Raw genomic sequence first — 11965 nt, 5'->3', positions numbered from 1 at the left:
TATTAATCTAATTTTTTTGATAATTTTATTAATCTAAATTGAAACTTTAGAAAATTAATTGATCCAATATTTTTGGTCCACTTGTGCTTAATATAGAAGATATATATATATATTAGGGGGACACGTGCGTGACAATTTTTTTGGTAAGTGAAAATAAAAAGTGGGCCTACTATTTACTCACGTATAGACTCGCGAGATAGAGATGCATGAATTTTTAGACTAACATTTACCTATTGTACTGTTTTGAAATAGTAAAATTAGAACAACTTGTATCACACGATAACATTATGTTTTTTAAAGTCATTTACTTCAATAGAAAATATGACAATGGTATTGTTATGATGTTGCTGTAATATTCTACAATCAAATATTTTGAAACAACAACATTATACAATCAAATATTTTGACTTGCTTTCTTTCTCTAAATTTTGTTGTTCTTAATTAAATCCCCTATATTTACCTGTATCACACAATATCAATAAAAATGTAAAATATTAATATTATACACACATGGAGTGACAAATTTATAATGTTACTGTTTTGAAGTGTAACATTATAATATCTTTGGTAGCGTATTCTAGATTGCTTGTCTCTTTGGTGCACTGTCTTCTAACAAGTTAAAAAAATTAATAAATTCTTTGACGGGAGAGTGACGCTTAGAAGGGAAAATTAAAAATAACAAGAAGAAGACATCCTTGCCGTTATGTAAAGCCTGCAACAATCATCATCCACACAATATGACCTCAACGAGTCATAAAATACACAATAAATTAAAATTCAATCAAATACAAATGAAATTGCACGAGATTTCCCACACGTACTTTAACGATCAATGTACTGCCTTCGTACTCTTTTATTTTCGTGTATGTTTGGGAGAGCGGTTGTATTGATTTTCAATACTAACTATTAAGCTGTGAAAAAAATGCTGAGCTTAAAGCTTTAAAATAAGTTGTGAGGTGTTTGGTGAAGCTGTTAACTATTGCTAGCGGTTAGATTATGTAAAGTATATTTATTTGCATTATCATTAATTTATAAGTATAATTTATTAAGTAAAAATTATAATTACTTTAATTTAATATTTAAATTGTAATATAATATATATTATATAAATATATTAATGAATAAATATAGTTTAATATAATTATAAATGGATAAACATAAATTATTATAAGAAATAATAATTCATTAGTGTTATTAATTTAATACAACATTTATTAAAAATTAAATACAATAATAGTATATTTTGTAGTTTATTAATGATTTAATTTATATAAATATTATTTAGATCTTTAAAGCAGGTGGTCCCACAATTTTTAAATAAAAAATACAAAATTTAACCTTAAGCATGTGGGATCCACATGGGTCCCACATGAAAAATAAAAAATACTTAAAACAGGTCGGGTCCACGTCCAACGGTATAGGGTTGTTTGGTGAAGCGGGCGCTTCACCAAACAGAGCATTCATCAGGATCTAGGGTGGAGAGTAGAGAGAACTCTAACCCTTCAGTGTCCATCCAGTCATTGGAACGCCCATCTATGGTCACAAGTCCAAGTTTAAACGATGTAACTATAGAAAATGACAAATAACTACATATGTATACCTGTATGGTTTTATTTATATACACATATCTAGAGAGAGAAGAAAGAGACAAAGAAGAAAGGGAAGAAGAAGAAAAAAGAGATTCGTGAGAGAAATAATGATAGGCGGTAAAAATGATCATTCTATGAGTACAGAGTACTTAAGTGTCCATAAGTTTTTTTGGTGAACTTAGATATTCAAAAGTCTCTAAGTTAATACCGGCTTGGAATTATCCCAAGTATATTTACCTTTGTTTATAGTTGCAATAAAACATGTGCAACGCGCTGGCTGAACGCTAATAAAAATAAAATTATTTTTATATTACACAACAACAAATTCAAAATTTAATGTTTTTTAATGTCAAAGCGCAAAAAAAATACATTACAAACATAAATGGAATCACCAACAAAAGAAAATCAAAAACCAGAGGGAAAACTTTAGTCACTCCCCTATGTTTACTAAACACACCCTGACTTACATTGACTTTGGGATTTTTTAAATCTTGGCTTATAACACCCAACCCCAACCTCTTCAAAGAACAGAGTGCATAGGAGGTAACCATCGTTCATTGTCACCTGACAAGCGGAGGAGCCCATCACAGAGCCACCGGTTCCTAAATGACAATGCGTCTATGGTAGAGGATCTACGGGACTGAAACTCGGCTCGAGCCTGCGAGGGCCCGGGAAGTCGAGCTTAGCCACCGCCTTGATGAGATGAAGCGTTTCGTCACCGTCATGGACATTCTCGAGTCCTACCTTAAGTGCCGGTTTCGCGAGCAGCAAGAATACGTGACCCGCATCTTCTCCTTCTTGTTATAGGTTTTTTGTTAGTTCAATTTTACTTCTAACTATTAAAAGGCACTCAATGGGTACTGAATCTGTGTTGGGCACTGAAGTTTGTGTTCAATTTCACTTTGGAGTTATCGACAAAAGTCTGTGTGGGGCACTGAATCTCAATCACATTGATAAATAATGCTCGTACTAATCTATTGGAATTGTTTTCCTTGAGAACTAAGAGGGAAAATGCATTTTTTTTGTTCCACTACTATTGAAAATTTCATTTGAGCTATGGATTTTGAGAATCATTGCAAGGATATCGTCACTTGTTGAGTGTTTTGTTGGTTTGGAAAAAGCTTCGATGATAATGTTTAGCAATGTCATATTGTCATGTGCTCTGTGTGTGATGTAGAACTTAGGAGTTACTATGCATTGTACTCAACAATAAAATGGTGAGGCAGAGGTTTACTTTCATTTACTCATAGAACAAATCTTGCTAGTTCATGATGCCTGAGGTGTTTGATAGTAAAGAAATGGTTATTGAATGGGCAAGGAGAAATGGTTGTTGTGGAAATCCCAGTTCTAACTCATATCCCCTCTATCCTCTATTTTTTTGTTTTGTTTTATGTTTGGGGTGCATTTGTAAAATGTAAGATTTTATGTAATTTTAGTGTATTTATAAAAATTTAAAATTTTCAGGGTGCACTTAACAAGAGGTTTGTTTAGTAAATATTGAGGGTGCGACTAAAGTTTTCCGAACCAGAAAGGCAGAGAAGGCCCCAAAGCCCAACCGCAACCCGCAAAGCCCAAACAAAACCCACAGCCAAAAAGCCCAAACACTGCCTAGCTTGACTTGTGACTAACCCAAAGCCCAAATAGAACAGGATGAAAGAAGATAAAGGTATACTAGAGAAATTGAGATAGGGCACAGAGACGAATGCGATGGCAAGCTTGAATCAGAGAAAAACAAACGACAGTCAAGCCGCCATGGTTTCTTGTTAGCATGCTCTTTGTCTTGGAGAAACGGGTAATTGTATGAAATTTTTCTCTCCCTCTTTTCAAGCTTCCACCCCCAAATCCGCTATAAAGAATCGATGTCTTGAATTAAATACTAGAGATGATGCTGTTGCCTTGTATAATCAAATGGTTTATATTCATCCCCGTCCTTCCATAGTCGAGTTTAGTCAGCTATTGAGTGCAATTGTGAGAATGGAATACTGTAGTTTCTCTTTCCAAAGATATGGAGCTCCTGGGATCTGACATGATGTTCATAGTTTGAATATATTGATTAATTGTTTCTGTCGCTTACATGTGTGGATTATGGTTTCTCTGTTTTAGGTAAAATCTTTGAACTCGGTCTATCACCCAATATCATAACCCTCAATACCCTTGTAAACACAACCTTTTTACTCTTACAATATCCAACAATTGATGTGTTTGCCTATAACATACTAATTATTAGATATTGTAAGAGTAAAAAGGTAATGAGGGATTCAAACTTTTTTGATGAAATGACTTAAGAGGATTATGTGCTTATGTCATTACATACAATAGAGAATTGGGCGTGCCCAAGATCTTTATAAGGAGATGTTTGCACTTGGCCAGTGTCCTGATGTGGTTCCTTACTCAGCTTTGCTTGATAGCTTGTTTAAATGTGTGAATGTGGCAACTGCACTATTCAAGACAATGCAAGATAGTGGTATAAAGAAGCAGAATTAGGAAGCTTAATGTTGCAAGGAAGGTATTTTCTAACCTTTTATCAAAGGTTTACGGCCTAATTCATGTGCATACTCAGTGATAATTATAGGACTTTGCAAGGAAGGGCTTTTCCGCGAACCATATGAGCTGTTCAGAAAATCAAAGACGATGGTTGCATGCCAGAGAGTTGCTCTTATAATTTTCATTTTCAAGTAATTTCATTTTCTGTTTTCAAGTATTTTTTTTCCGTGTTTTCTTAAATAGGCAACCAAACATGTTTTTGGGACTGTTTTCTATTTAAATAGAAAATGCATGGAAAACGAGTACATCAAACATACCCTTAATGTTTCAAGGAAGGTATTTCTCTAGCCTTTCTATCAAAGTTTTCCGCCTAATGCTCAGGCATGTGCAGTAATGATTAAGGGTCTTTGCAAGGAAGGGTTCTGCAGTGAAGCATATGAATTTTTCAGACAAATGGAGGACGATGGTTGCATGCCACTATGCAGGTGCTCTTATAATACAATAATACAATGTTAGCTTCAAAACAATGGCAGAGCAACTTCTTTGGAAAATGGTTGGTAAATGATTCTCAGCTATACGTGCAGTAAGCCGTGTTAGTGGATATCCTATCCTATGATATATTAAATCATTAATCATAGTCATAAAAACTTTCTAAGTTGATATGCAAGTTTGTACAATGTTGTTTGTATACTTAATGCTTAATTTACTACTACATTTTACTTCTTTTCCTATGAATTCACTTCCTATTCTTTTCTTTTCTTTTTTGTTCTGGAAATCAGATGTATCATGCTATTGTGGATTACATTTGATCTACATTAGTGAGGTTGATGTAGAGAATGCTTGATGTAATTTACGACCACAATTTGCAGCCTGTCCATCTATGAACTTAGCTCTTTTTTTCACTTGATTTGACATAATTCTCAGAGTATTTATCATACTCTCCATATCCATGCCCCAGGTTTAGTAATTGTATTAGTGACTTGCCTTGCACAGTTGCACTGGACTTGCCATGTTATTGAAACTTTTTCGTTCTAGGGACGAAATAACTTTACTTAGTTTCATTTTTATACCTCAATGTGTTATCTATTAATCACATTCTCTTTTTTTTTTTTTTTTTCTTTTTGCTAGTAACTATCCTTTCTACTAGACCTACATCTTACAGTAACATTGGGGATGACCATTATGATTCATAGTTGTTTCGTTGATGGCTACATGATATGATAACGTTTCGCCAGAGTAGCTATATCTCTATCTTTCTAGTTTTACATATACTTTGCTTCCCTGGTAGTTGAAGAGCAAAATAATGGGCTCTTCGAAAGTTCTTGATCCCAAATCTTAATTCTTAAGAGTTAGAGAATTAGCAACTGCCTGGAAGCCTTATGTGTGTAATTTCTTTTATTTCCTCTGTGCAAGGGTTGCACCCCCTTGGCGCGCCTTTCATAAATTGCCTCTTTCAAATTCAAAAAAAGATAGTGTAAAAGAGTATGAATATTCTGGCAATCATGTTTCTTGATTTAATCAAACTTTGTTTCTAGATTTTCCTGAATCTAAATTGATCTAATATGTCGTGCTATATTAGCAGGGTGTTCTCAATTATATTCTCGTAGCCTTGAAAATAATTGAGATTTTGTTCTTCCAAAAAGTCGGCTATATTTTAGGGAGCTTGTTTGTGAACAGAATGTATTTTGGTTATTAAAATTAGTGAATCTCCCCTCTTTTGTTTGAGTATAATTCTCTAAACCAGGTTATTTTAAGAGAAACATGAATTTGCTTTACCTCCAAATTATCCACAAGATGTGAAAGTGTTAAGAATTACCTGCTGGATCTTCTTCAACAAGCATATGTCTTTATATCTTGTGCTCTTTTAATGATGGACAATGCTGCGGAAGAGGAGGAGTTTTATTGTTTTTAAGTTAGGATTTAATTTTTATATTTTAAATTGTAGTTTTACGAAGGAAGGTACTTATGTTTCCTATTTCAATAAGAGAATGATTGATAATTAATTTGAGTTGCAGAACTACTTCTAAGAGCACTCAGAAGAAAAGCAGCACGGCAGAACAAGCATCTTTGAAACAGAATGTGCAGCTCAGGCTCGTACCTTCCGAATGCTCATTAAATATATTCTAGCCATCTTGAGCACGTGGAGAAGTTCTTCTAGTTTCTGCCTACGTATGTTTGGAGGTGTCCTCATTTCAACATCTGTGAAAGTGAAGGATAACTGGAGTTAAAATTATCAAGATGCAGGTTTTGCTCATGATTCGTGGGTATTTCATGAGGTTCTTGGAAATGAGTATAGTAATTTTCGTCACCCACCATCAGGTTAGCATTTTATTGGGCGTGTCAATATAAAAAACTTCCAACAATGGTTTGTTTACTATTAACTACGATTTTCATTTCATGTAAGGAAATATTACTTGGTCTATGCAGCTATCGAAATCAATGGGGATATCTTGAACCCTATAAAGTGGAGAGATATCACCTTGAAGTATTTTGTAATGATCTGGAAATTTCCGGTACTCGGGAAGAATTCAACGATGCATATTCATCTCCACAAAGTATATTTGTATTGGAAAAAAAATGGTTGATTCTATTGATGATGTACTCATCTCCTATTCCCAGTCAAGTGAAGACTGTAGTGGCGTGTACGGTTTAGCCCAATTTTATGTGAATGTACGTAAGGGAGGATGCAGATTAATTTGGGGCATGCATCACGAATTGGTCATCATTGTAAATAACAAAGGCAGTGCCAATGAGATTGAAGTTTGGGAGCCGTCAAACTTTAGTGAAGATATTGAGATGGTGACCTAACAAAATATGATCGGAGTGGAATTATTTAGGTCTCGTTTGGTAGAGGTTTTTTAGTCGCATTTATACTACTTTGTAGTATAAATGCTACTTCCAACCAAATAAGCTTTTCTCGACACATAATCGGAGACTATTTTATGCAACATTTTTTACTAGTTTTGAGATGTTACTTTTTGGAACAATTTCACTCACTAGCATTTCAGTAACAAAAGTCGATATTGTCCCCATGTCTTTACTTTATTTTGATTATATCCTCACTACTCTACACTGTTATGTCATCGAAAAATCAATTAATAAATTAATTAATTGTTATTAAATAAATTAAATAATTAACTAATTAATTAATTAATTAACTGTTATTAAAATTTTAACTAATTAATTAATTTATAATTTATTATTATCTTTAATTAATTTAAATTCATTATATTAATTTTATGAATTAATTTGTATGTTTGGATACAGGGTATACAACTAAAATGTATGCTACCCTAGCAGGTAATTTTTTAAATATGCTACACAACACAAATGTTAACAGTAAAAATTCAACCAAACACCTAACCAGCATTCAAGCAGCATATCTGCTACTAAAATTGTCCAGCATTTCTGTTACCGCCATTTCTGCTGGCATATCTGTTACTTTATAAATGCTCTACCAAACTAGCCCTTAGTTTATAGTTTAGACTAGCTGAGTCACGCTATTATTTGTATTAACGATAATAATTAATTACAATTAACAATGAATGATATTTAATACTAAAAATTTTATCTTTCATAAAATAAATATACACAATTATCCATAACTGATGTGGCAAGTCACATCAACTCTCCAACATGTCAATTTTAAAAGTTTCAATTTTATTAGAATTGTATCTCTCTCCAATCTATCTCTTTATGCTCTCTACCCTCTCCCTCCTATCTCTATCCTCTCCATCACTCCTTCTACCCGTCGTTTCTCTCTCTCTCTCTCCCCACCCTCTCTTCGTTGCAGAAACACCATTGTTGATTTCTCCATTGTTTGGCTCATGACAACTGTATTTGAGTAGATATGGTATGGTGGGCTCAGATCTGGGCTATTTATGAGAGAGTTCAGTTCCAGCCCTTCTCTTGAATCTGTCACAGTCTGGCGAACAAAGGAAGGTAGCAAGAAAAGTCACTCCCTCGTCATCGGTGGGCTCAGATCTAGATTATGTATGAGAGATTTCAGCTCCAGCTCTCATGAGTTTGTCCCAGTCTGTCGAACAAGGGAACATGTAGTAGGAACCTAAACAACACCTTATTTAGTCTCTCTCGTACATTTGTTGTTGTGTTTCTGAAAGCTGAAGTCAATTTAATTTATTTATTGATTATGTATGTTGGAAGTATCGTTCTTTTGTTCATTTCGAGTGATGATGATTTTGACTGCCATTAGAGTATGGAATAATCTGTGGACATTCTATGTCAAACCTATAGTGAATAGTGAATGAGGAAGGGCTTTGCAACACTCTGTTAGTAGGGTTTCCCTTGAGCTTTAACTTCGTCAAGTGTATATAGTTTGTTCTTTTTTATTGGCTCTTCTCTTAATATTGGCTTTTGATTGTGATTGGTTGTTCTTTTGAAACAATGTGGTACAATATAACTGTCGATGCTAGATTTGCACCGAAGTATAAAATACGTATAAAGTAGAAAGCTTTAAGAAACTGAAGACCCAAAATTTACGTGGTTCAACAATTTGCCTATGTCCACAGAGTCTGATCTTTTATTAGAGTAGAGTGTCCAATATCCCCTTATAAATGTGGGAACGATATGTATTTATAGGCTTTGGGGGTTTGTCAGTTGATGCAGTTATGCCGGTTCCTAAGACAATTTAACTGCCTCTGGTGACCTCCAGTTACATATGTTTTGGAACTGTTTGAATTGTCGGATGAACTGCTTTTGGATAAAGCTCTTTTGTCCGGGAGCTGCCAATATTCTATAACCGTACTGACATATATATGGAGGTAATAATTTACTCCACAAATACCCCCAGCATTTTATTTACCTAAATAATTTTAGGATAAATTCAAAGGCTTTTCATGTTTATCAGCAAGTAGTCTTTCTGTTTTCATACAGTATTTGTAGGATTTAGCCTCTTTGATATTTCGTACTAGTCTGTTTAACTAGTAGCAGAACTTAGCCTCTTCGACATTTTGTACTAGTCTCTTTAACTAGTAGAACTTAGTCTCTTCGACTTTTTGTACTAGTCTCTTTAACTAGTAGTAGGATTCAGCCTATTCGACTTTTTACACTAGTCTTTTTAATTAGTAGTACAAATTAGTCCATTTGACCAAGAGTTAAGACCCACTTAGTCTTTTTCCTTTATAAATATCTTTAATTAGTAAATTGAAACCTCTTTGACAATCAAAGAAAGATTAACATGATCATATGAAGAAAAACATATTATTTTATTGAAAATACGTAACCCATAGGCATTGCCATAGTAGGCATTACACTTAGAATTTCCTCAGGTTGGAGATATTTCAAGTTCCATGGACATTTTTGCCAGCTTCATATGAATCAAGTTTTGGCGCCTTGGATGACTCCTTTCCTTGTCCGCTTTTGTCAGGTTTTATGTTATCATTTCTCTGGACTCCTTCCTGAGGGTAGGTAGGGCTGTGAAAATTAACCGAAAAAGCCGAACCGCCCGACCGAACCGACCGATTGGGCGGTTCATATAATACATGTAAGTGAAAACCGAATTGATCGGTTATGTTTGGTTAAAAAAACCGAAAATTCGGTCGGTTTTTTATTTATCAAGACAAACCGACCGAACCGACCGAACCGACCGAAATTATATATTTATAAATATTAAATATATAATATAGTTAAGTAAGTTAAAGTTTTACAAATGTACAAATTTACAAGTTTACTTATAAAATTATAATCTTTTATTCTTAATAATTTCTTATTACTAATGACTTAAATATATTATAATGATAATTGTAATTTGGACCATTGAATTTTGAATCAATGGCCCAAGTGTGGTCCTTAGACCTTAAATTCGTTTTTTACTTTAGTCTTTCAATCTTTCTTTACTTCTTTGAATTATGGATATTGGATGTGCAACATATGCCTTATGGGCAAGGGCCAAATGACTATTTAATTTTTCACATATTTAGCTAGTATACTAAGTTAGTGTATCAAGCCCAAATATTTGACCAATAACTAAAAAACCGAAAAACCGACCATAATAACCGAAAACCGTTGGGTGGTTTTCATGTCAAGTTAAGCGTGATCGTTAGTTATCGGTTTTCTATATCTAAAAAAACCGAAATTTCGGCCCGGGTGTCCCAATGTAAAATAACCGACCAAACCGACCGATTCACACCCCTAAGGGTAGGCTAATTGATGACCCCCTGCTTATCTTCCTCAAGCTTGACATACTGCTTTATCCTATCTTGTACTGCACTCATATTCCTTGGTGGTACCATAGTCAAGCTCTCCCATAATTTATGATCCCGTGGCAGCCCCAATCGGAAGGTAGTCATGACAGTCTTCTCATCACAATCTTCAATATCTGCATAAGTATTTGAGTACCTAGATGCGTAGGCTCTGAGAGATTCTCCCTTCCTCAGGTGCAAGGCAAACAAAGTATCCAAAGTTGTCAGATCTCTACTGTTTGCTATGAACCTTGCCACAAAGATCTGTGCCAACTTCTTCCAAGATGAAACTGAGTTTTTTGGAAGCTGATGGAACCACTTTATTGCTGTAGTTTTACATGCTGATTCAGAATATATAATTTTGTTCGAAATCTAACATTAATTTTGAGAGATAAAATATCATTAATTTTCAATTCATGTGAGATAAAATGTTTCGATTTATTTGATATCTGTGAGAGAGCCTGATTTTTTATCAAATATTTTTGAATTTGTTGAATTAGCCATGTTAGCTTTCATATGTGGCATGCCACATGTTTATGGATGATTATGGATGGTAATTTTATGGATGATAAGTGCTATCGTATTTAATAATATACAATGTAACCACAATTTTTTTATTGACTTGCCAAACACTTTTTATCCGCTCAATTGACCTTATCTCATCTCATTTTTGTACCTCATCTCACCTCACCTCGAAAGGCTAAGATACATAGTACTCTCAAATTGAGAGTTAATAGCACTTTTGGCCATTGGAAGATGATCAATGTTTCAACTCAGTCCCTCAATTTCAGATTATTTCAACTCAGTCATCGGAAGTTTTAGATTGTTTTAAATCCATCACTTAGTCATATTTAATCAAATCTGGGCAGTCAAACATTCTACATGGCATTTTGACCGTTAAGTATCCGTTAAATGTGATGATGTGACATGACGGTTTTACTGACCAAACTAACGGTGACACCATGGCATTAGTGGTAAACCCAAAAATCTAAAAAATCACTTACCCGACCCTTACCACTTGCGCGAAACACAAAACCTAAACCTAGCTTCTTCAAAATTCTCCCTAATCACTCACCCACTCAAATCACGAAATTGCCTCATGGATTGTGCGTGTAGGACGAGAACGCGAGACCTCACTGACTATAGCGCCGTTTCTGAGAGCATTCCAGTGCCAATGGAGTTAACTTTTGATGGATCAATCACTCCTGGGAAGCAGACAAAATCAAGTGCAAAAAGAATGCCAACATAGTCTCGACAATTCAACATGCGACGTCTAGCGCCAGGTATAATGCAATATTGAATGCAACCCAGGAGTCAGTGATCAATGCAAGGAAGTAGTCATGCTATTACTATGTTGGTATTGATAAATAGGTTAGTATATAGTAGTAGCTTCTGGATATAAGGTAGGATTGCATCTGATAGGTTTTGTTTCAAAAGGTCTTGGTTTCATTGTCATTTTGGACCTTATGTAAGATTGATGAACTGCTGCAAAAATCCATGCCTTTAACATGTTTTCTTTTGGTTTTGGAACAAATATGGACTTTTAGTGACTAATTTGGTACAATCTGAACTTTTATTTTGATAAATTGTAATGAAACCTACTATAGTTTGGTGTCCCCTGTATATCCCCCTTATTTTTACATTTTTTTTTTCATGTAGCAATTTTAAGTCCACATCAGCTTTGGACATCTC

At 34.3% G+C, this 11965-nt stretch overlaps 1 long non-coding RNA gene across 2 annotated transcripts; it reads left to right on the top strand.

The window, feature by feature from the left end:
• Nucleotides 1–3269: 3269 nt before the first annotated feature.
• On the top strand, nucleotides 3270–6833 carry LOC119987113. Of its 2 annotated transcripts, XR_005465372.1 has the most exons (3): nucleotides 3270–4626; nucleotides 6089–6392; nucleotides 6501–6833. It is a non-coding gene; the product is annotated as an uncharacterized LOC119987113 (long non-coding RNA). The 2 variants fall into 2 exon arrangements; XR_005465371.1 differs by having other exon boundaries at nucleotides 3270–6392.
• The last annotated feature ends 5132 nt before the right edge of the window (nucleotides 6834–11965 follow it).

Source organism: Tripterygium wilfordii, chromosome 20, assembly GCF_013401445.1.
Source record: "Tripterygium wilfordii isolate XIE 37 chromosome 20, ASM1340144v1, whole genome shotgun sequence".
Taxonomy (NCBI): domain Eukaryota; kingdom Viridiplantae; phylum Streptophyta; class Magnoliopsida; order Celastrales; family Celastraceae; genus Tripterygium; species Tripterygium wilfordii.
This window is presented reverse-complemented; position numbering and strand designations above follow the sequence as displayed.